The sequence below is a fragment of the Heliangelus exortis genome, chromosome 4 (assembly GCF_036169615.1).
Source record: "Heliangelus exortis chromosome 4, bHelExo1.hap1, whole genome shotgun sequence".
Classification (NCBI taxonomy): Eukaryota; Metazoa; Chordata; class Aves; order Apodiformes; family Trochilidae; genus Heliangelus; species Heliangelus exortis.
The window spans coordinates 29,212,808-29,239,410 of NC_092425.1; positions in this window are offsets into that span (position 1 = coordinate 29,212,808).

Below are 26,603 nucleotides of genomic sequence, written 5' to 3' on the forward strand. Positions count from 1 at the left end.
AAGTTGCTCGAGCAAACCCAAAGCAAATTTTGTTTATTGCCTGACTGCTGTCAATTATCTCCCCATAAGTTACCAAGAAAGAAACTAATACATGTCAAAAGAGAAAGGTCACTGACCGTGGTAAGTCAGCAAATGTTTAGAAAGGTTACACATTATGATGACAATTGTAAACACCAGACTTACTCCACAGCTGAGCAGTGAGGCAATGAAGTTCCATTAAAACCTGAGTGATGATATTAAAGTTTTATAATTTGACTGGGATGCATGTAGCAACATTTTTTCATAAGCTCAAGACTGTGCAATGTGCAACGAGGGAGCCAATAAGTGGTGAATTACAATAATCAATATGTGAAATGACAAAAGCATTAATCAACATTGCAGCACTGTCCTGACCTAGGAAGAAATTAGTTTTATATAGAGCCCATAGATACTTGATAAATTACATACTGGGCCAAATGAATGGTTCATGTAACTCTGTTGATGATATACACAGCTGTTGACACATTTGGATCTAGTGATGAATCTGGATGATTATATTTTGACATGATATCATATTGAGTCAGAAAATTAGAATAATAAGATTTTCACCAGGACTTATTTTTATCTGAAGTTTATGTAGATTCAGCTGTGCTCATGCACTTGTCTTATTTGCATGGGACATTATATTACTTCATATGGAAAATTCACTGAATTTTGCTAGCATGGGAACCCACAGATGGGTAAGCTGAGGTATGAGCATTCTGTTATTTGAAACAGGAAAACTGTACAGTTTTCTTTAACTGAAAGGGATATCCCTTAAAACAGAGCTCTGGACCAAAAGTGATCAGAAGCAACTAAATAAACCTGGCAGGGGACCATTCACCAGTGCTTAAAGACTTTGTAGCACAGCAAGAGAAAAATAGTGTTAAAAATGATATTGTTACAGAAATTTTTTAAGGATAGGTTTAAATGAAAGCAGCCATTAGCCCATTTCTTTTTTAAAGATTGTACAGAACAGGACCAGGGATAACTGTACAAATACAGCCATTCCATTCTTCTCAGCTCACCATTGGGATGGAGGATAAAACTCTTTCAAGTGTAAACATTCTCCTTCAAGAGATGCAAACGGGTCCATTTGCTATCCCCCAGGGCTGAAATGACTCGGCACTTACAGTGTTAGTGTGAACTTCTTACAGAAATGAAAAGAGGGAGTGAAAATGAATAGCAGCATGGCTGCTTTCCCTAGGTGCACCTGTCTCAGGAAATACAAGCATCTTTATAAAATGCTATAAAAGCACTGACATAAATAATAGGCAGGAGAAATTTTTTTAGTTGATAAGCAGAAATAGCAGTTACAATTGAGAGATTTCCCTAGAATATGTCTTTTTTTATGAGCCAGAAGAAAAACTCCACATGAAGACCCAAGGGGGGTAACTCAAGTAGCTGAAGTTACTTCCAGTAACTTAAGAAGTGTTAAAAAGAAAAGGTATAAAGGTGAATTTGAAACATCTTCAATATGTCTTTATTAAATCCTCAAAATTTCTGTACCCTGTATATAAAAAAGTATATACAAAATAAAATGACAGGTTGAAGGCACCATGCTGGCTGACACAGTGGTGATACGTATTGTTCCTGCCAGTATCTCCGAGTTGTTCACTTGCAATGATTTCTTTCTTGCCTCTTCACTCAATGACTGTTAAGAAAAAAATTCAAAGTGAGATCCATTAGTCTACTCAATTGCTCGTGACTGTCAATGAAGAGTTTGTTTCCACTTGGACTAACTCTGACTTTGGTAGATGAGAAAAATAGCCATGAGGTTATTGAATAATTCAGGAATGACTCAAAGTCTAATGAACAGCATTAAACTGAATTTATTCAACAATTTAGGCAGAGCCATAATAACAAAATTTCATTTAATATTCAAGGATGGGTTAGAAACAATGCCTTTCCAAGAAATCTACACACTAGAGGTAGATGAACAAAGTCCATTATATCGTTTCTGACTAGAAAATGTGTGTTTCTCACTTGAAAGGGAGGAAATGTAAGATGGACACTACCAGTGGCCTAAAGGGAAAAACATAAAAAAAAACAAAATAACCATTATCTTTCAATCACAGTAACAGAACCCTGATTCAAGAGCATGTTATTTCAGTGTATATTGTTTATTCACTTAGTTTTTCCTGCACTTACTGGCACACTGGAAAGACTTTGTTAGAAGCAGTAGTTAGACTTCTGTTCAAATGATTGCCTTTTTTTTTTCTAGCTAATACTGAAATAAAATGCCATGTCTGTCAAAAATAAAATGCATCATGATCCAGAAGTAGGAGGCCTGGATAAAAGTCCAGACTATGGAGAAGAAAAAAATAAAACTTCAACTAAGAAAAAAAATAGGTCAGCTGGACACTGACAAATTGGACTGTGTTTTCACCACTGTGATCATTATGAGCACTGAAGTGTTAAACAAATGAAACAGTAACAACTGAGAACAGACTGGGAATCATTTCAGATAAACTGTGCAGGCATATATAATAAATGACAATATCAGTCCCAAACCACCAGCAATTAAAGCTGCATCACTCAGTTTCTCTAGAATTTTATGTATGATTTTTAAAGTCATTGATCTAAAAATCTGTCTTTATTCCATTGTAATAGAGTTACTTTGCCCAGTTTCACTAAGTCACTGGAAAGCACACCAGGAACTATAATTTTGTGTGAAATGCTCTTTTTATTGGAAAGAGGTATTGGTATTGGAAAAGGTATCATAGGCAAAATTCTATGTTACCAAAAAAGATTGTACTTTGGGGAAGCTCTAAATGCCTGCTCCTGGCTTTTTGCCTGAGTGAATACACTTTGTATGTTGGGCATTAGTGGGAAGGCTGTCATTATAAATAACACTCCCAGGCAACAAGGAAAATTTATTTTGGCCAATCTTTATCGTTAGTTATTCCATAGTTGCTTGTTGTATTTCATCAGAAAATATTCTGTGCCCATCATTTATAGAAAAATATAGTTGTTCTATTACCTCAGCCCAAAAGCTAAAAGCAGTAGAATATAACATACTTTGACACTGATTTACTGTACAAAAGTGCAAACAGGGGAAAATGGATATGAAATGAACCCAGCAAAATTAATGTGTGTTTTGGCATCTTTTGGTTTATGAGAAGGTTACACTGAACAGTTTGCTGGTCTGGAAAAAAATCCTTATTTTTCAACCCTCTTTCCAAGTAGTTTATAGGTTCAGTCTATCACCAATATGGATGTCAAAAAATTCACTGCACTACTGAGAAGTGGAAATAGTTTTTTTGACAAGTTCATGCATGAATTACTTAAAGATCGACATCGTCATATAAATAACTGCTTCAGGAAGTAAACTAAATGAAACCTGAGAGATTTTTAGCTTTTGTGTTCCAGGATTTCACTTTCACTAATCTGTAAATGTTGGTGACAAATTGCATTTTATACTTAATAAATTTACAAAAAGTAGAAAATGGCAAAGTAGAAAATGGCAAAGTAGAAAAAGACAAAGTCCAAAATAAATGTATTCTTATTGTATGTGGCTGTATATCTCTGTTGTGGAGGACTTATTTTTCTTTTGAACTGATGGTAAGTCCATAATTCTATTTTAAAATAAAGTTCTCAGTGAAATAAAAAGAGCTGTGCTATTTAATTAGATTTATACAAAAGGTTCAGAACTTTTGTATTTAGTTCACTCTAAGAGCTTACTGAAGATCTCCCCACGTGACCTTCCAGGATTCTGAACTTCAGTGAGAAAACTGCAAATCCCCCTCTCCAATTGACTTGGGTAAGATGTGAATACAAGAATATTTTCTTAGGACATGCACAGTATCTTGGAAGTTCATTCCACTGTTGCATTTAAATTCCTATAATCTGCTAGTAAAGCTTTGTTGTTTCTTTGCAACAGCATTGGTTTTGTTTTGGTTTTTTGCTGGGTTTTTTTGTGGGGTTTTTTGTGTGTGGGGATTGTTTGCATTTTTTATTGTTTGTTTGTTCTATTGGTCTTCAGCCTTGAAAAGCTTTAGAGAAGGAAGCACAACAGCTTTTATTACTAGAAGACAGGAGTCGGCATTAGGATGCAGCCGGTGAATAATATTTCTCTAGACTTAAAGAATGCTGATCTCCTTTACAAAGTACATTACTTCGCTTCCCTTTCTAAGAGGAATACATTAATGTTTTTGAAAATGACATTTCATGATTAGCTAAGCACGACACCTACACAGTCATTTAAAATAAGACTGCCTGTTCTCAAAATTGTTTTACTATGTCAAAGGAAACAATAGTCTTTCTTCCATGTCTGTTTAAAATTGAAAAACAATTATTTAAATTCACTTTGACTCACAGGCCTGACTCTTCCGTAAAGAAATAAGCTCATTTCTATATTTTTTTTCTAGTATTCTCTATTCTATTTTCCTAAGACTTTCAACACTATGTGGATTTGGGAAGCAATTTTCTTTACTAGAGGCATTAATGTTTCTAGTGAAAAATTATTTAAGAACATTGAAAAGCTAATTGACCAGACATTCATTTGAAATATTTTCCCTTCAAAATTAAATATGAGTTTCAATGAATTATTACAGGCCTAAAAGAAGTATCTTTTCAAGGTTTCATCTGTGATCTTGTGACATTTAAAACCAAAAGTCAATGAAGGGAAGGCTAGTCCCAGTGTATGTCAAATTTACAGTATCTAGAGAGTGTAGTCTCTAAAGCAGCACATCAAGAAATGAAAAGCATGCCCTGTGATGTGGGGAGCTTGAAGTTCAACAGTGTTCAGAGTGTTGAAGCTCACTGATGGGCCCAAGCCCTCAGCTGAAGTCAATCAGGAAATCTCCATTGGGTCCAGCAAGCTGGGTCACTGTGCTGGGCTCTTTTCCTCAGCTCTGGCACCTACTCAGCTATATGCATTTGATCACTTGGACTCTAAGTGTCAATTACAGGTTCTCATTTCAAGCACCCAAATTCCTGGTTTTGATGGTGACAACTCCAACCACGTGTGCTACAGAAGCCCAACATGAGAATGTTCTGAATTAAGTTGAGTAACTCCCTAGTACGCTGGACTACCCTCCCCTGCAATTGCATGCACTAGCTTGCATCATTTTATTTTAATAATATATAAGAAACTAAAGGCCAGAAAGGCAGAGAGCTGCACTTCCCAAAAGGCAACCAATCTAGGAACATAGAGCTGAAACATACTGCCACAACCTAAGTTCACAGAGACTAATATGTGAAATTACAACCTTTCTGCAGTTCTGTTCAGCCAACTTTGAAGATTGCTTGCCAGTAGACATACTGAGGTCAGTAAATACATCAACTTCCTACATCTGCATGTTCACATATTATCAAGATACCAGCATAGTCTTTTTTTTCCCAGCAGTATCTGGACTGAGTTCTGTGTTTGTTTGCAATACCTAATTCTGTCATAGGAGATGTTTAAAAAAATAAAAAGAAGAAAAAAGAAACAGCAAACACATTAAACTTGCTCCAATGACTGTAGAAATTATTTCAAAGACAGACTATTCGCTCTTCAATGTCAAAAATTCATTTGTTTTTAAGTTTCATCCTTCAGAGACCTTTGATCCGATTCCCATTTCCCATCTTGCAGCTTCAATATGTATAATGTAGCTTCATTATATTCTGACAACTTTCCTCATGGTAAGCAGATGTAACTTGAAAATAGTATTTTAAAGCAATCTCTTTTGCTGTTTCCAAGCCCTAAAAAGTAAACTGTGCATGAACTACTCATTTGAAAGAAAGCATGTCTTAGGTCCTTGAGATTTAGAAGAACTTTCTCTCCTGCTTTGGGATTTTTGTGTGGAGCTCTTTGGCTCACAAGAACCTTATATTTTGTGTACCTACCCTATTTTAATGTAAATAGCTGCATATACGGTCTTAGGGTAACTCTTATGTAGGATTAAGGTCAGTTCTGTGACAAAAAAGGAGCTGAGGGCTCTCAGACTAAGGCTAAATTCAAGACTGAATTGGACAACATGTTCCCTTCTTTTGACACTGCTGTGATTCTTCAGCTATCTTAAGATGAAGAATAAAGTAAAATAACATAAAGTAATGCAAAGTGAAATGAGAAGAGTGGAGGAGAGGGGATGAGAAAGGCAGGAAAGGGAAAAAAATGCAGGGAAGGGAAGGGAAGGGAAGGGAAGGGAAAGGGAGAAAGAGAAGAGAGAAAGAGGAGAGAAGGAAATCTGAAACTAGGTCAGGTATCATTATGACAATATAAGAGTTGCTTCTCTGAAGTCATGGCTTCTGAAACTGAAAACATTTGATGACTTTAATGTTGAAGCACTCCAAGATTGTTAATCTCCACAAGAAATGCATCTTGGCTTCAAGAGAAGTCTTTGATCAAGGCCCTCCTTTGGTTATTATGTTATTTCCAAGTTGTATTTTGACCATCATTTTGCAGGTGATAATTAAGAACTGATGACAGGGATTTGGGAAGCAGGGGGAGGATAGGTTTGCTTCATTTGCTATACTTTGAGCCCAGGAGTTAGGAACCCTAGCAGAATACATAATTTATGTATATATAAATACGTTTATTTGTTTATCTATTTACCTATTCCTCTATCTATTTATCTAGTTATTTATTTTACTTTGAGACTGAGTTGAAATCCCCAAATTGTAAGTGTAACAAATCATTCTGAGTTGGTATCCTGCCTGCAGTGCTTTCCCTGAGACAGAGTATGTGAAAGGAAAAAATTATGCTTAGTATCATGAAGATAATGTTGGCATACACAACATGTCTACATGCATTACACTATACTTGGTAAGACACTAACATTAAAAATATACTTTTATTTCAAATTTAGCTATTCTTTAGTGAAACTGTAAATGGAAACTATTATATTACTAATATTCTTTTTTTAAATTTCTTCCTTTTAGGTGTTTTTTATTCTGAAGCTGGGTGAATTCTTAGCAAGTGTAAGGCATAAATTCACTGCTATTTACAAACATATTTTCAGCGTTTGAGCTGATAACCTTCCATGTGTTCATTCTGAAGCAATTTTTTCTCATGCTGTATATATTTGCCAAATCTCCAAATAAGCTCACATAACATACATGGAAAAGTTAGTTAAACTTAATTTAAAAGTTAATGCTCACCTTGCCCATAGCAATCACGGGGCTTTATGAATAATACTCTGTGCAAAACTGTTTCTCTATTTTTCCTGTTCAAGCAAAAATGAGTAAAAGCTGAGTTTGAAAATGAGGAAGAGTCTTAAACTAAGTGTAATAAACTTCTTTCAGCAGCAGAATGGTTACTTATTTACAAGAATTTGGGCCTTTGAAAAGTACTAGCTATAGTATATGGAGTAGCAGCAGGTCATGAAACCAGGTGACAGTGTGGTTGAAGTAAATGCTGTTGAAATACATTTCAAATACTTTATTTATTTATGTTAGCATGTTTTCTTCAAGATGATTTACAGGAACCAAGTTTTTTACTGGGAGGGCTTAAATGAAATTAAAGGTAATTAATCTCCTTCTTAAGCTAAATAGCCAGTATTCAGGGAACAAATTATTTTGTGGTCCTTATGGCTCCAGTTACATTCCAAGCATGGTATTTGACTGAAAGGAAATATTGTATTAAAATTTTGATTGCAGTTCAGTAAGTACACAGAGGGCCAGTTCTCTGAACTCATTATGAGTATTGAACTCATTACGGGTATTTCAAAAGAAACACAAAGGTTTTCTGCAGAATTAAAAGCTTAAAAATTAATATTAAAAAGTTTGAATTGAGAATTTCAAAGAACACTTTAATATTTCAAAAATAAAGTAAATAATTTCAGATTGGGATAACATTGCCTTCTTACCAGAAACATTTGGTATAAGTTAATTTGTTTGAAAGAAAAACCTTTGACAAAATCAAAGCTTTTGCATGAAAGGAACTAATATTGATAAAAATAACCCTCATAAATAATTAAATAAACAAACACTTGTAATGATATTAGTAATCCAATTTGCTGTGTAACTTAAAAGGGATCTTGTTAATTATTTTTGCTACATAGAGATGTAGAGTTCTCATATAAAGGGTGACCTTTCTGCTGTGCACTATGCAGAACTGAGAGTTTAAGGCAGGCCAGAGATGGGGTCGAAAAGAGTCATAGTAGAGGGCAATTGTCATGTCTGAACTGGAGCAGGGTAGCACCAGTAAAAAAAAACATGACCCAGTTTTGGTCTAGCTAATGAATGTTTGAACACAGCTTTTTCACAAGAAAAAAAGCAAGCAAAGAGCTAGATTAGACCAGAACCATACATTTTAGAAGTGCTACAAATGCTGCAATGAATCCAGTTGAAAACAATTCAAGAAAAACTCTCAGTTAAGACCAATGATTTGTACTTGTCTAGTAGGCAATCTCTTGCATTTCCATTTGAATCACTTGGTACAAGCCATTATCAGAGACAGCACAGAAGTCTAAACAGGCAGTTCATGCCTGAACAAATACAAAAGTTTCGGCATGGTTTCAGCCACTACTACTAAGCACTCCTTCAGAAAAACTGAGAATTTAATAAATGTTGCCCAAACAGCCAGAAACTCATCTAAATCAGTGGGTATTTTAGCCACCTGCAAAGTAAGTTTGAGAATCTGATTTTCTACAGATAGGGCAGCTATTTGAAAGGCCTAATTACACTAATTATAATAAGTGTTTCATAATGTTTCATCAAAAACACTAACCCACTCTGCATAGCAGGTGCTCATTAAATGTGGAAGATCTGCTATTAATAATCATTTACCCCTTGTGGAAACTGTGTACTGTATGTAATAAAGATAAAATTTAACTGTCCCACAGATCTACCCATTGAATTACTATTTCAATGAAACTGAGTTGAGACTGCTTGCTATTTCTTTGCATTCAATGAACTGAAGAAAGAACAGAGCTAACCTGCACTCCGCTGATCTGCTCAGAAGCAAAATACTATTTCTCAGTAAAATGTGTAAGTACTAATGTATGTATCACAAATAGAAAAGCCAGTGGGTACTCTGCTGTCATCTACATGCACTTTCAGTACTGTTGTGAATAAAAGCTACACAGTGTGTCTGTTAATAAGTATTACTGAGCATGTTAAAAAGAGAATCCACACACCATTTTAGGAAACTTGGGTAATTCTCTGGTAATGTCAGCAGGACAAAATTATGTCCTACTACTATGGCATGATGTTGCATGGGGTGGGGGCGGGGAGGAAGGGCTGTAAACTGACCATAAATTTCAGACCACAGAGAACTTCCCCAGGCTATAGTGGTGAAATGTCAGTACTCTTCATCATGCAAAAATGACAAAATTACATCACATCTAAGATGCATGGATCAGGATTAAAGGCAGATGAATGGATGAATGAATTCTCCCAGGCGATGGATGAAGAGAGTTTTACTTCTGTGATCTCTCAAATTCATACCAAGTATGATTTCTATGGGATTGAATATTACATTTGGTCAATTTTGGTCACCTGTATGCTCTGCTCCTCCTTAAAGGAGGGTCACAGGTGGGACCCCCTTATTCCCTTTTTCTTTCTGAGGAATAAGGTGTTTTTGTAACTGAGCAGTGGCTTTCGTTCTCCACACCATTCTCTAGCAGTAATTATAAGCACTAAGTGCTCTAAGTCCTAGAAGGAGATACCAATGGAGAAACATGCTGTTAATTTCAGCAACTGCAGCTTAGAAGAGACTTAGCTGAAAGTAAAATTACAAGAAAGAAAACTGGTTCTATCCTGGCTCAAACCAGGACCCATTTCCTCCCTTTACAATGATGCATATTGGTGAGCACAGAGCAGTCACAGAGAATCATACTTCATAATCCAGACTGTTTGGAGCAAACACCCAGACTCAATGCAGAGATCACCTGGGCTTTGCCTCAAGCAGAGGGCCCCAGCACAGGACTGTCTGCATCTAACAGAGTCAGTGCCCCAGGCCTACCAGTTAAGATGTCCAAAGCTAACAAGATGCCCCCGGCCCCGGCAGCAACACTGACCGAGCCAGAAGCAGTGATGACGAAGCACTTCAAAGAGGTGAAGGGCATTCCTGATACTGAGGACTGTATCACATCCATGGAGAAGCTGTCCCCCTGCTCAGGTTACAGCAACACATGCAAGAGCAGCACAACCAAGGCAGAATCTGTCAGTCACCTGACAAAGTGCAGTAGAGTCCCAATATTAGTAAGTGTCTCGAAACAGCCACCCTGACAAACTGGACATTGTGCTCAGGTGGGGTCCCCATTTAATAAGTCATCTGGACGCTGTTCTCACAAGGAGAGCCCCTTGTTCAGTATCCACCCCAATAAGCAAGACACTGGCCCTGCAAGGGGAGCCCCTCATTCAGTAGCCACTCTGACAAGGCGGACATGTTACTTATTCAATGAGGAACAGTGGCCAGCAAGTTGGGCCCTGCAGATGCACAGTACCTTCTTGCCAAAGTCCTGTATCAGGACACTGAACAGGGTGTATGCATGAAAATAAGAGTCACTGCTCAGTTCAACCCAATTAGGGAGGGTCAAGTGACCACCTGGAATCCCATTTCTCACCAACTCATTCCCAGAACATTCTAGAACCTGACCCTCAGTGAGGCTGAGCCTCACCCAGGAGAGGCGGGGTCAAGGTAGCATAAGGGGCAGACTGGGATTGGCAGCATGTGAAGATCATCACTAGGTCTAAGGGTGGTGGTATCTTTTCTATCCCCTCTTGCTTCCTCTCTCTCTCTCTCTCTCTCTAATCTTATTCTCAGCATAAAAGAGTAACATAATTTCTAATTTTGCTAAATTTTGTTGTTTCCAACCTCTTGCCTAAGAGTAATATTGGTGTGTGTGTCTTGACAAGCTTTATACTCTTGCTCAATTTTAAGTAAAGTTGTGTTTTGCAAAAGCCTCCTGGGTAATGATCTGACTGGCGCAGTCAGAAAAGGTTAACTCTACCCATACCATTATGACCCTCCCCAGGACAGATGGGTTTGAGAGGAGGGCTGGATCTAACTATACCTTGGATCTTCCCTGTTTGGGAATCCAGTCTGAATCTCCCAGGGCTGCCCACCAGGTGGGATGTGACAATTGCCAGCACTCCTTCCACACGTTCTGCGTGCTGCCCACGTACTCCAGCAGGAACAAGGACAGCAGTTTGCAGTGTCCCTTTTGTAAAACCATCTATGGGGAGAAAACTGGTAATCAGCCCAAAGGGAAGATAGATGGAGGCCTCCACTTTCCCTGTGTCCCTCCCTGGACACAAGGACTGAGGGACAATCCAGACTCTGTATCACATTGATGTCTGAAAAATGGCAGAATCACAGAATGTTAGGGGTTGGAAGGGACCTCAAGAAATCATTGAGTCCAACCCCTCTTGCCAGAACAGGACCACCTAGCGTAGGTCAAACTGGAACCATTCCCCCTGCCTGCAAAACCACAATCCTCTCACACACAGGCAAGAAACTGTTTATTGCAGTTTTGTGCAAAGCTGGATGCTCAGTGGACTTTCCACAAAACAAGGACAACAGCCAGAAGAAAAGCAGTGATATTTATATATTACTTAAAATCCCACCCAACTAACACACAAGTAATACATATGCATGAGGCTACATCATCATATGAAGTCATCCTTTTTGTCATAGTTCAAGTCCTATTGCACCTGAGCTGGTTCTTCTGATGGTCTCTAGTGCTCCTCTGGGGATCTGTTGAGGACTATCCCTTTCCCTTTTTATGCCTTATATGATACTGGTTCAGCACAGGACATGACCATATATTTGTAATCCAACCAGGTCCACGGTCCTTCGGCTGAGAAGAATGTAAAAATATAATGTTAAGCACAAACCTTAATAAGTAATTCTGGCGACACCTGAAATTAATATTTAGTTTATGTTACTGTTTAACACAAAAATAAATAACGATAGTTTGTACTAGAGAAAGAGCTGTGTCTCATTTCTATTAACTACTGCAGTTGTGGGAACCACATGTATCATCAGCAGTGGCATCCAGGGTCTTGACCTCCCCGGGATGCCTTACACAGCAAGAGGCTTTCTTTGCTATTGTTATCTACCGGTGAGAAAGGCAGAGAAGTCCTGGAGGGTGGCCAGGAAATAACTCATCATTTTCACAGTGGGCACTTCCAGCACCGCCAGCAAGAGCACACAGTGGCGTGGAGCAAGATCCATCGCAAGACAGGACATGGGCACAAACCTGAGTGGCCATGGCTACCCTGGCCTCAGCTACCTGGAAAATGTGCTGGCAGAGCCGGCCGCCTAGGGTGTCACCGAGTACTGACTGGGACAATGAGCTGTCGGGGGCCCACCTGGTGCACTTATTCCTGTTAAGTGTCCGTATTTGAGCCCTGGCACGCTGAGCAGTAACACTGGCTAGTTTCATTTATTTATTTATTTATTTATTTATTTTGGTTTTTTGTCGCTGAGTGGAGGGGCTGCGAAGCAGAGCTTCCCCGCTGTGGAGCGGCAGATCCCTCCTGAAGCGGTTTCCCTGCCAGGCTCGCTGCCCCCTGAACGTTCTCCCCGGGTAAGCAGAGGCCGGGGAAGAGGCGGAAAGGGCAAGAGGCAGCAGCTCTCGCGAGAGCCGCAGGCGAGATCTGAGCGTTGCCGGAGCAACGGAACCATCCCCGCCGCCGCCCGTAGTGAGCGGGCCCCGGCTACGCGGCGGGCGGGCAGGGCGAGGGCAGAGGGCATGGGGGGGGGGGCGGGAGGGACTCAACCGCCTCCCACAAGAAATCGGAGTCGTGGTTCTCATTCTCCCCAAAGCCGTGACCGAAAGGACTGTGGCAACCCAGACAGAGCTACTCTAGAAACACACAGCTGTCCAGCTCTTGGGTTGCAGGGAATGTCTGAGCCTGTCACTCTTACAGGAGGGCAGCGGAGCTGACATCTGTGTGTGCTGCCACCAGGGCAATGATCTGCTGAGCCTGGTGGCACAGCTGAAAGAGAGAGGACGTGGAGAGATTGAAGAGTATCTGGCAATGTGAAATGGAGATAGATTGGCGGAGCTGCACCCTACTGCCCTCAGGGCAAAGGCAGCAGATGGAGGCTCCACAAGATGTAGAGGATCCTCTTCCCTCTTGTCACCAGGCAGAAGGAGGGGTCCTAATAGATGGGGGAGAATGGAAACAGATCCCTGCTTGAGGTGGCAGGCGAATCCCCTCCTGCTTTCCTCACCTTCCCAGTTTCTCCCATGGGCATATATGGGCTCTGGAATTGGGAGAACCAGGCAGACAAGGATGTTGATGAAGGTTCATTCAGGGAGATGCTGAGGCAGTCAGCCCCATGCATTAGGACTGCTTCTAATAAATAAGGGTAGTTGTGATAGGAGAGTCCTTTCTGAGGGGGACAGAGGGCACAATATGCAGGCCAGACCCATCCCACAGGGAAGTCTGCTGACAGCTGATACCCAGGTTGGAGATGCTCCGGGGTCTGAGACGATTCTCTGATTCCTAACCACTACTGGTCAGGCAGTGATGAGACTGCCAAGCGAAGTCCTAAAAGAATAGAAAGGGACTTCAGGGCACTGGGCCAAATGGTGGAGGGATCAGGAGTACAAAGTGTTTTCCTTAATCCCTTCAGTAGCAGGGAACATTGAAAGGAACTGGAAAGCACACCTGATTAATGCATGGCTCAGAGGCTGGTACCATTGGTTTGATTTTGTTTTCTTTGATCAGAGGGATTTTATAGGGCACTGGGCCTGAATAGTCTGTATTCTGAGTAGAGCTATCCCCAAGGGGGAAAAGGATTCTTAGCTGTGAATTGGTGGGGCACATCAAGAGGTCTTTAAGCTATGTTTGAGGGGGGAAGGGGATAAAACTGGGCTGAGCAGCATGGCAATGTTGAGGGTGAAATTAGTAGCCCTTAGCAGAGAGTCCTGAAGGACAAAGGGGTCAAGGAAGGCTGGATGCTCTTCAAGAAAGAAGTTTCTGTGTTTGACTTGTCACACTGAGCAGTAGCACTGTCTAATTTCATATTTTTTTTTTTTTTGCTGCTGAGTGGAGCTGCTCCAAAGCAGAGCTGACCAACAGTGGAGCAGCAGATCTTGGCTAATGCTGAGAAAGAACTATTTAAAAAAATATTGATAAGGGCAACTAATCTATTGGAACAAAATAACAAATTGGCAAATACTTAACCCTTTTTTGTCTTAAAATTACAACAGAATATTTTACTAAAATATTTACTCTGATACACTATATTGTACTCAATACATGGCTTATAGACAGAGGTCAGAGTGGATATCTGATATCTTTTCTACCTTTTATAATCTGTGAATCTACAGGAAAGTTACAATAGTTGATTGATTCTATCCCTTTCTACCTGTTGTAGGTATGATTAAGCTAGTAGCAGTGTTAAGTATTGCAGCAGACTTACTCTGTCTTAACCTTTATTTCTTAGCTTGTCAGGTCTCTGTTTTGCTTCCATTTCATCTTTTTCTTCTTTGTTTACAAGTATTTGAACCAGCCCTCTCAATTAATTCAAATGGAAAAATCAAATAGAAGAAAGTTTTAGTCTGGGATAAATTAACTTGCATCCAAAGCCCTGTTTTCTCCTTTCTCAGTAAAAGACATCTTTCTTCTCAGCTATTTTCAACTATGAACAAGGACAGACCCAGAGCCATGTTTCTCAGAAAACAAATGTGCCTATAGTGTGCTGAGCCCCAGCCACAAAATGAAAAGGCAATAGCACCTGCAAGGTGAATTACCCTGTGGTTCCATCTTGATAAAGCACTACCCTCCAACTGTAAGCACTATTAAACTTAAAGTTCATTACAAGGACTCACAAGTACAGAGCACTGTAAGCATTTCTAAAACAAAAAATATATATTTTTTAATATTTTTACATTTTTTTTTAAATTGGTTGGAAACAGAAGTGCTGGGGTACTAACAGGCTGACTCCTGTTCTTACCTCTGCTGTCAGAGTGGTTCCAAAGAATGTTTATCAATATGGTGATAGATGCTTTATATATATAGATATAAATATGTAGCTGGTAGTATTTTTCTCTGTATCAAAGGAGATACTACGATGGCAGAAGAAACAGGTATTGATTGGACCCATTTCCTGCAGCTTCTAAATATCTGTGCTCATGACTCCCAGGAATCATCCTATTGCTTCAGACCAGCTGACGATGAGTAAACCAAGTTGTAATTCTTACAGACTTGAACTTGGAGAATGCATTTTTCTGATAATTTCAAATAAATTCACTACCTTTCCTGAAAAATATTTGATATGTTTTAAAAATACTTCGGGAATATTCTTACGAACTGAGGTGGCTAATGCAGCGAACAGATGTGCAAATTTTGTCTGGGGATTAAAAAAAAAAAGCCGTTTATTACATTGTGTCATATAGCAGATGGGTAGCAGCTCAGTGGAGTATTCGGATGATTACTCTATAGTTTCTGCAGTCAGAGGAAAAGCCCCAGCCTGCTTTTTTTGCATACCCTCAGTTCCTGGGGATGCCAGTTTGCATTTGTTAAGGAAAGAGGATTGAAACTAAACACCTCAGAGCCTCACAAGGGTATCTTCTCTGCTTTGGTTAATTCCCAGCATTGACTTCTAATGTCTGGAAAAGAAATAAGATAGGGAGATGTGCCCTTAGGGCTAAACAGCTACTTCCTCTGATAAATGTGTTTTTTATATCTTGCTATTTCATCTGCTCTACCTAAATAGCCCTTTAAACTTTCTCTATCAGCTGTAATTACATTTACAATAGTTATATGAAGGTTTGGACAATGCTTCTGGTTTTTTAACAGCTTCCACCATTAACTGGAAAAAGGTCTCACAAATCTAATTTCCTGTTATTAGTTTACAAAGGTCTCTGTGCTGCTTGGTGACTCACAATCTTCCTGAGTTACAGCAGTCAAGAGACACAGATAGCAGTTTTATGTTGAACTAGCAAAACAGTTATCTTAAGAATAGCCTGCTTAATCCTGCTAACATAAATTTTTTGCATTGTTGCTTACACATTATATATGAAATCATAGGATAAAAGAGTAGCAAAAACCTAGATCTTAAATGCCATAAAACAGCAAATAATAATTAGAACTCAGAATGTTATAATGCCTATGGAAACTGTTGACTTCAGTCAAAAATGGTGTCATGAATGTTGTTATCAACAACAATAGGAATATTAAAAAAATAACAAATGTATTTTATGTGAAAAGTTTGCTACCCTTAATTATGTAATTATTTAATTTATTATTGCAATAAAATTATGAAAAGTAGGGTGACATTTTTCTCATCCACTATGAATACATTCATACAACAAATGCCACATTACAAGTGGGGCTATTAGGAATATGAGTATAAAAATAATTGCCAGCTAACACTTTCTCTGTAAGATCTTGCATTCAGTTATCTATCAGTTTGTCAGATTTCATCTGTTGCAGCTAAAATTTTCTGTGCTAGCAAATTTGCTTCAGTCAGAATTTGTTTTGTAAAGTTTCCTGTAAAAAGTTGTTCTGCCTGTTCCAACCATGTCAGTGAAGACCAATAATTGGTTTGTTGATGCTACATTGAGACCAAGAGACTGTGGAACAGGACGTGCAATTTATCACTGCTTTTGCCTCATGAAAGTAGCTGTTCATTGAATGCCTCCCAAATTATGGTCCATTTACTAAGTTGTGAAAAAAGTCTTATTAAATGAGTCGTTCACCTGTTTCCAGTGTTGCTCTTAATATGGAGAATAGCTCTCTGAGAATGCATTTTCCACTGCTTTAAGTGTGGCTGTTGCTGGAGCCCAAGAGAAAGCACAGCAGCCTGCAGGAAAGGGAAATGCAGCCTTACGAGGCAAAAGGTTTAGGCTGGGCCAAGGAGAATGCTGGGAGAGGGGAACATACAGTGAAATATGGGAGTTCAAAACAGGATATGGGATGCAAAGGGTTGAATAAAGTATCTGCAGTAATGCATACGGCATTCAGGGCATTCAGGGGGGTCACAACAGGAACAGTCAGGGATAAGAAAAGGGGACTGGGAAGTGTGGGACCAGATGAAGGAGAAGCATCTCTCCAGGACAGTAGAGCCACATGAGCCAGACACAGGTCAGACATCAGGGCTTGGAAAGCCCAGGGCTAGGGTGTGGGGCTCCATTGGCTTTAGTTCACACAGAGAGTGAAAACGATGGAACTGCTGTGTCCTGTCCAGCCAGGACAGCTCCTCTATGAGCATTCAAAACCTGTCTGTGTGTGGCTCAGTTGTTTTCTTTCATGACTGCAATCTCACTGCCCTTCATGTCCTGATTAGGAAAAGGAGAACGATCCCACCCTCTCATCTCACAGGCAGATTGGAAAATTAGGTGTTTTCTGCCCTCAGAGCTGGGTCTGAACAGTAGGCAGTAAATAAAGTAGAAGACCACAGGTTGACAGGAAGGCTGGCAGGAAGAATAAGTAAGTACTGACACAGCCTGTTCTTCCCTCTCATGCACCCAGGCAGGCAGGAATCTGTGGAACAGAAAGAAGGTGATTATTCAGTAAAAAGCCATAGAGGAGAGGGTGTCTGCAAAGGCTAGCTTTAGTGATGGAGATTTTAACCTGTTCTGTTGTCAGCTGGCAGAGTTCCTTCAGGAGAGGATTTAGGTATCATAAAATCTGTTCTTATTCTAGATTTGCACTTCAGACATGTTTGCCTCTGTTCCTCCACTAAGGAAGGACACAGGGCAGGTAACATCTCTGGAGCTGAGCTACATTTTCCTCTGTGCTATACTGCAAGTGTATAAAGCCATTCTGCAGGAAAAAAACAAAGCACTGCTAAAAATGGGAGGAAAAAACCTACCAGTAACATTGAGATAAATCTTTTAATGGTTTTTCTGCCATAAATCCCCTGAATTTTAATGGTATGGGAAGTTTTAAAAGCTGTTTCTATGTTTCTGAACTGAGCTGGGACAAGACCATGGTTTGAAACAGCATGAAAATTTCCTGAAGGACTGATTTCCAACTGAAAGTCTAAATAATTTATTTGTAAAAGAAATCCAGTACTTGCTGAGACTTTGGGTAAAACAATAGTTTTCTTTATATGAGTGTTTGAATCTTTAGAAACAAAACCATCTTCAAATATAAGCCAGTCTTGATTTAGTATTTTGAGAGCCAACACCAGAAGCTTTGGAACAGTGTCATGGAGAGAGCTGAAGGCATCCACCTGACATTTTTTTGTCTGAATGCAGTGTTCCTCATGCAGCTCAGCAAAGAAACTGTAGAGATGCTTGAGACAAAAAAGAGCTAGTCAAAAGTTGGCACAGCTGACCAAGCAGGGGCTAATCCTCTACAAAGCAGGTGGCAAAAGGCAAAGCTGCAGCTCAGCAGTTCATGGCAAAGTGTTTGCACTAGGTATGGTATTGGGAAAAAAACTAGCTGGGAAGCTTTTAAGAGACTGACATGATTAGATTAACAAATCCACCTGGTTTGCAAAATGCAAGCACCTCTCACAGGTTTTTACCTGTGCTGGACAAAATCTCTTTGGACAATCAAATTCAGCAGACATACTTTTATATGTTAACCACAGCTTCCTTGCTTAGAGATTCAGCACTGGGAGAATTTTTGAGTGAAGTTTCTGAGGCTTTGTTTGACTCCACTGTGCACTGTGACAAATCCACATCACTGGGCTTCAGAACTTCTTGCTGTGTTACTGGTGCCTGAACTCTATGGTGAAGATCTTTGGCTGAGGTGGTGTGAAGGGGAACTTACTCAGGTACTGCTTCTCTTCTGAGCCCGTATGAGGAGCAATGTCTCACAGACTGAACTGTAGGAATAACAACAGTTTTGAGAAGAGGACTGTTGGTCTGATTCTTTGTGGGGGTCAACTCCATCACTGTGTAAACAGTAAACAGCTCAGCCTGTAAAATGTGCAGGCCCTGGAGAATGAACAGCAGGAAATCAATGTGTGAAGCTCCCTGTTAACTCCTTTTTCACCCCCTGTCACAGCAGGTTTGGCCTTGACTGAACCAGCTCTGCAGGCTTTAACCTTTTCCACCAACAGAATCAGAAAGGAACAGCAGCAAGCTCAGCTATGGATATCAAGCCAAGGACTCACCATATGGTGTTTTTGTTTCACACAAGGGGAAAGATTGCTTCAAAGACCAAGGGCCGAATTCATCCCTGGTGTAAGACTATTAAATTCAGTGGTGTTAGATCAAGCATGAATTCAACAACAAACTAATTCTATGTGATGGGGATCAGGAGTCAGGAATGTTTTTTTTAATAGCCCAAGGATGTCTGTAAGGTAAACTCAGTTGAGCCAAGTTTATTTTTTATGTCTAACTGACATCTGTTCTCTAAAAGCCTGCAGCACACTGGAAACATTTCCCAACCTTTTCCCACCCCATAACCACTGTGAACTTCTGTGACAGCCAGAGATGGTGAAAAAGCATGTTTAATAGGAAAATGGGCAAATGACCCAGCAGATACTATGCTAAAATACCCTGACATTGCTTTAATGATTCTACATGCAAAAAAGAAACATGAAAAGGAAACTTTCCAACAACCAGTGAATTTTTATTAGAGTTTTTTTAAAGATTTATTGACATTGACAGCAGATGAGTTCTAGCCATTGCTATAACCATGCACATTAAAGAAATGAGACCAGGGACAATAGACTGTGAGCTAGCCAAACTACTGACTAAGTCCCTCTTTTACATTTTCAGAGCATTTGATGTGCAGATCAATTAGAGAGCTTATTTCAAGTCATCTTCTATAGCACAGCAGCTATGACATGCAGAACCCCCATAATGCAGACATTCAGTAGAGTGCACGTTGGTACACTTTTATCTTTACAGCACGTTATCTCATTTTTACAGGGAGATGTTACTAGAATGAGTTGGTGAAATGTGAAAAGTAAATGAGGAGCATATCTTTTAAATTTGGCGATCTATAAAATAGATGGAGAAAAAAAATGGTTAACATGAATCACATTATCTAACTTGATTACTTCTGTGGATTAACTAAGCAGTAACACCTGAAAGATATTTTAGAGGAGATCCTTAAAGTCTAGGATAATGGCTGGTGAAGCTGTATTCTAGTTAATGTAAATCAGCACTGATTCAACAGATGCCAATGAAGTTAAAATATGTAAATTCAAAAGAAATGCAACGTGAATCAGATCTGGTGTATATTTTGTTTCATGTAACATGAGATGTTAATAGGTATTTCAGAACTGAATTCCAGGGTGGAAGTGAGAAGGAAAATAATGTGGCAACACCCCCTACTATGTCAGTGAAGGATAAGAGCTGTCTGCAAAATCAAGTTCTGATTGACAGACCATAGAGAGCTAAGATGCAGGTTTAAAGAAAAATAGGTTGCCTTGTGACTCTCGTTGTTGCTAAATGGCAGTGGCTACACAAAGCTGAAGAGCTGAGTTTACAAAATGGTCACTCTCCTAAACTCCTGTGAGAGATCAAAAAAGTTCTGGTGGATATAAATTATTCAGGCCTTAATTATACTATTGATTCTGGCTCTAAACTTCTGTTTACCATTCCCAGAAATGATAGCACTGACTCAGAAGAGGAGGAGATCACCTGAAGGTGCAGCTTGGTAGAGCAGGGTCAGGTAAGGAGTGACAGCAAAGGATACAAGAAGGAAGCAGTTTCATCCACACCATATAGTACCCTGGTATTCTGCAGGTAAAGAATAAGAGAAGGTCAAAACATAATAATGGTTATTTTGCAACAGCCAGGGGTATCTTTCACTCAGCTTCCAGCTGAGCACCCAAGGCAAGAAGCGACCATCAGAACCACCTGTCTCTGAAACCAGCAGTCCCAAATGACCATCTTTCTTGCCACTTTCTTGGACTCTTTCTTGGACTCTGATCTAAAGGGCTTTTCCAACCAATATGATTCTATGATTTGCCACCACAGAAGCTCTTTACAGGGAAGCCCTAGGTCACACCGCCCCATCCCCTTTTCCTGTCCCTGAGGAGTTGTGACACCTTCCTTGTTGGTGGTCCTTGATGCTGGGTGAGTTCTTGTGGTTTGGAGCTGTTATTTTTCTCCCAGGCTCCCTTCCAGGAGATGCCTCTGGCTGCCAGTACTGGCTCATTTTCCATGACACCTGATTTTTACTGTCCTGCTATCATGGGACTCCTTGGAGGGCATCCACTTACCACCTTTCTCAATGCCACTGTTCACTCAAAGAAAAGGTAAAGCAACACCTTCACCCTAGATTTTTAAAGTCTTCAGCAGATGGTGTCACACCTCAGGAAAAAGCAGTAAGATGCAGAACCCAGGGAACCCATGGTGGATTCTTAACTGAGACTGAGAATAAGCTGCTGAAGTAGGCTTATGCTGACAGCATCAGTATCTGTTTGCAGGCTTTTTTTCCTGAGCAGCAGTTGTGGCAATAAGTCTACATTTTGTCTGATTCAAGCATAAGTGATTTTTATCAGACTGATATCTTGTGCACTTCGCTCAAGTGCTCTTTTGCCAAATACCCTAACAAGTATGTCTGCAGCCAGCAACTCCAAGCCTTGCTTTCAATTTCCAGACTGTACATTTGCAGCTGAAATATTATCTGTGTTGTTGAGGGGTAATGAATACATTTAGCAGGCACCTAAAGGCACTATAAATAAATATACTAGATTTCTTTCACACTCAAGAACTTAGACAACCCTCCTCATCTGCCTGAGCTTATTAACACTGTGCTTTTGTTGAACCCATAAGACATAAGATTGCAGGAAACAAGGTGAGGCATGCATATCAGAGATGTATCTCTTTGCTGGTATCTGTCTTCCTTTCTGTATTTTTTTTCTCCTAAATATGTTGTTTTCCTCTAAGAAATTTACATTTTTGTTTTCCTAGCTGTACTTTTGAATCCTTTCCAGTGCCTCTGGATGTTTTCATTACATCCTTCTCCTGTTTTCCTCCCATTAGTATGTTTTCTATGTACCATCTATATCACAAAGGTGCTAGAGTTGCTGATAAATCATGGCAGTTATTGAACACAACCTAGATGGCACTCTAGAGAAACAGTCTCTAAACAGAGAGCTGAGAGCAATGGGAAAAGAGGATATGAAACAAAGGTTGCTGAACAAACACAAAATGTGTGCTCTGCTTCTTTGATGGCATCTGCTGAGACATAAAAAGAATAGAAAAAAACAGAAAAATTCTATGCAGATATGCAGACACAAAGACACAAAGCCATTACATTTTAAAGGAAAGATTTTCATAGCTTACAAGGTAGGCAAAGAGGAAACCATTAAAGAAATATTTTTTGTATATCCTTTAATCTGTACTGGCACACAACTTCTTCTTTTTTCCTCCTTTTTTCTTTTGTTTTACTGGAGCTCAGTAACACAATGCACAGTACTTATATAGCAGGGATCTACTCCAGCTCTCTTGTGAATGCATCATTAATAATTTGGACCAAACTTCTCCTTTCTAGGATGCCTCAGCGTATGCAGACCAGAGGCTCTAGCTACCAGTGACATTTTTTGATAACAAAGAATATAGTGGAATTAAACACCAGGATTGTCCCTAGGCAATACTCACATATCTTCAAGTCTGGTACAAGCTAGCTGATTGCCATAAGATAGCTGAAAGTTTCCTAGGTCAAAAAAAGGCTTCATCTGCATCTCATCTGCATTTATCACAGCATCTCAGAAGTGTCCTCATGAAAGCTTTTTCTAGGAAATCCAAAATTCAGATAAAAATACTTGCTGTGGCAAAAATCCATTGACAGTTATTAAAGAAAAAAAAAAAAGTGCAAGGGATTTGGAAGCCATTTCTTGCTATGTGTGAAGGACCAGGAATAGATTGTACACTGGGAGATTATCGTGCACCCTACTCAAGTTGACCCTTGATTTGGGTTGAGATGACAGATTGAAAAGCTCATTCAGTTTTCATGTCTTTGATGATGCTACTGAATACTTGTCAGCTAACTAATGTACTGTCATATTTTTAAATTAGCATCTTTATTGTATAAAATGCAGAAACATTAAGAAACTGAGCTTAAATTTGTCAACACCCAATAAATGAAGCCTGGGCATCAACTTTTCTCATACTCTCTTCTTCCATCATGAACCCTCTGGCCAGCTTCAGTGGTCAGTGAAATTTGAGGAAATTTGGGGAAAAAGATTCTATTCAGATTGAAGAGGGGTTGAGATCCTTCATCAGATCCTTTCTTTTCTTTTAAATGCTCTCAGGTATTAGTTAAGGTGGAAAAGGTAGATAGTTCTTTTTTCTAACAGTAGGTAGCTGCCAAATCTCCTTTTTTCCTGCTTTCAGTGCCAGTAATGTGTGGTCATGGCTTAAGCACCATTTCTTGCTAGTTTTTTTATGATGCTAGAGTTTCAAAATAATCTACTAAGATACTACTGTAATTGTATGGACCCACATGAAAGGCTATATTTAACTACCTCAGAGTGCCTATTTGATTCAAAATGTGACTAAATAGTTTAGATGGTTTGTTGTGTTGCCTTCTGATTCCCATCTTAAGTGTGTACACCACCTGAAAGAATTAGGCTTTATTTATTGTGGCATTTTTACCAGGAGGAAATCTTGTCCAATAATCACAACTGGATAAATGGCAATTTTGATTTGTTCTTATCAGTGCAAGAGATTAAGACACAGGCATTTTATCATCCCATGAGTAAGCTATGAGCATTCTTGATTATTTAAAGAAAATAAATTTACTGTAATGCCATTATTTAACATGCAATCAAAATAAAAAATATCAAGCCTTCTGCAAAGTTACTGTGTCCATTTACACTTCCTAGCTGTAAAAACTCTAAACCATCCTATTTTGACTGAAGGTCTCTAAAATAAATGAAGAGTCTGTGAAATCAGGTATCCTCATATTCAACCGAGAAACTGAATCCTATTCATAGGTTTACAACTGATGATAGTCATTGCTACTGGAGTATTTAATAATGACCTGAATCTTTTTAGCATCTTAACTCTGGTTAGAAAATGAATTTGCATTACTGAAAAGAGAATGAAAAAAAATAAGGGAAATGTACCAGGAGTTTATAAAAACTGTGCAGTGAAATTAGTAAATTATTCTTTAGTGCAAATAAGTGCAATATATACTTTCAGCAACTTCTGATCTGCTCTTTGCATTGTTTTTTTTTTATTTCTATGCCCTAAACACATAAACTAGGTGCTAGGTGTGGAAAAATAACCAGCACATCCCCACACATTCAACACATTCCAACAGTACTTTTTTAAAAAGTGACAAATTTTCTGCATCAGAGGATTATACTGATTAAAAGGGACTTTAAACAGGGCTTTGGAAGTAGCAACAAGTATACCTCTGTGGAGGGAGGAAAAGAAAGATACCTTCTCTTCAGCTTTTGCTTCATTTATTCTAAATACAGCTGTGGCTGCTCAGATTTTTTACTACGAGTAGTGAGTTTTGCCTACAGTACCAGCTCTGAGTCATATTTTGTGAAGCTTTTTGACACAAAATGTTCTTTTTACTCTCTTTATGCACTCCTGTGTTTTCAGTCTTAATATTGGCAAACATTATGCATGTGATCAGATGGGCTGTGGGCTAAAAAACACATAAAACTGTGGAAATGTTACCTAGGTGAATTCAAGTTATTAAGAAAGAAAATAACCAACATTTATTTTCCAGCTAAATTATGCTCATTTTCAGATTCAGGTGAATTGTTTGTTACTCCCACATCAGTCTACTGTAAACTGTAGATTTATCTCCATTACTTGGTTGTCAGATAATTTTTGTTGTGATTTTCACAGCCAGCTATGAATCTTTCCTCTGTTAACACCCTTTTCAGCCTTATCTGCATTTCTATTGTCTGTTTTCTTCTTAATGTGAGCAGTATGACTTTACTAACAAACAGTGTTTAGTGCATATAGTGTCTATTCCCTCAGACTGTTTTAGGTTGCGGGCCCCCCCAAAGTTCTGTCTTCATCACAGTCTGCAGTACTCTCCTCTGCTTTGTACCAAAGAAACCTCTGTATCTGTAAAAGACACTCTCCCATTACATTTTTTGCCAAAAGTACCATTTTTGTCTCTATAAACAAGAAAGTGAACTGTCTGACTGAAAACATCCTTTAAAGGTATTATTTAAAGTACTTTAATGTTCACATTTATATTGTCTTCGTTTGAAATGCTTCCTCAGTTCCCATGTCCCACTAGTCCAGTGAAATAGAAACTGGAAGACAGGAAACACTGCTGTGGTTACTTGTCTCTTGAAGTAATTATATTAGAAAATTATCTCATCATTAACAGCCTAGAATTTAACTGAGTGCATGTGTCTGTACATGGATGTGTGTGACAGACATTTACCATGGCTATACTATCAGCTGCATAGTGCATTTGCCACTCACAAAAGTGTATCTTGTTCTCTGCATTGGTCAATATAAATGGAGACAACATGGAAGATTCACAGATACTCCATTTCATTTGCACTCAGGGGGGTTTTATATAGAGTAATGAAAGTCAGCTCAAAGAGTGTTTAGGTGTAAATATCTATTTATATACTCAATATACACATTTACATATCTTTATATGTCTATTAAACATTTATATACATGTTAATTTTTGTCTAAACATTTAGACACATATATATGTATGTGTTACATGTGACAAAAAATTTATCCCACGGGTCTTGGACCTTTCTGCAGTGCCTGGAGTTCAATGAACTTGGAAATTTTATACAATGCTGCTGCTTTTAACTGATCTTAGAACTACTTTTTCCAGTAGAAGAATAAGACAATGAATTTATCATCTAGGGAAATGTGTCCTGCATGATTCTAAAGGGAACTGTAACACTTCTGTTTCTCATAATCCTACTTTAGAACTAAAGAGAAGAAAAGCATTATGAAATTGTGGAGTCAGCAAATTAACATGGTCTGTGTGGCCTATACAGTTTACAGAATATCAGCTTTTAGGTACCTGGTCTGTGAGAGCTAAAGTGGTAGAGTAGCCTGAGCACTTCAGGAGAAATATCTAGAAATGAAAGCTGAATTTTTAACAGGGAGCTATAAAGAAAGGCTGTTAAGGCACACCAAAGTCAGGATCACCTGTGTAGACAGACTTAAGAGTCCCATATGGTGTATTTCAGATAAATGCTTCAAATTGTGTCAAGTTTATCACTAGCTGGTATGCTTTTAAAGCACTGCATGGAGAAATAAATCACTTATTCCAGTAAATCATTTAAACTGCACTCAGACAATTGAGTTTTCTAACTCCTTGCAAAAGTTTTGTTTCCTCACCTGATTTAGTATGTTTTCTCATTGATTTGGAACTACATTCCAAATTAAGTAATAATGCATTGTGCAACTTACTTTTTAATATTTTGTGCAAGCCAAAAACTTTCAAGATGCTTGTCAGGCCATTGTCCAAAATAGAATAAAAAATGGCCTAGTGCAGAGGATTAGTCCAGCAAAACCAAAAAAGGATGAGTGGGTTGATAAAGTAGACAAAAGCTCATTAAAATAAAACTCACTTTTTCAGGAACACTAAACAAACTTGAGAACAAGTATGGATCCACACAGAATTTTGAGTAGTCAAAACTGTATGTTAAGTATAGGAAACTACAATAATCCTAGAGAACAGCTCAGCATACAGGGGTGGCCTGCAATTGGGACCTCACCTTTACTGGTACCTTTCACATTTATTGATGAGTATATATTACCTTATACCTCTAGAACAGATGGGTTTGTGCTTCAAATGCACTTGGTTATCCAGAGGGTATATAT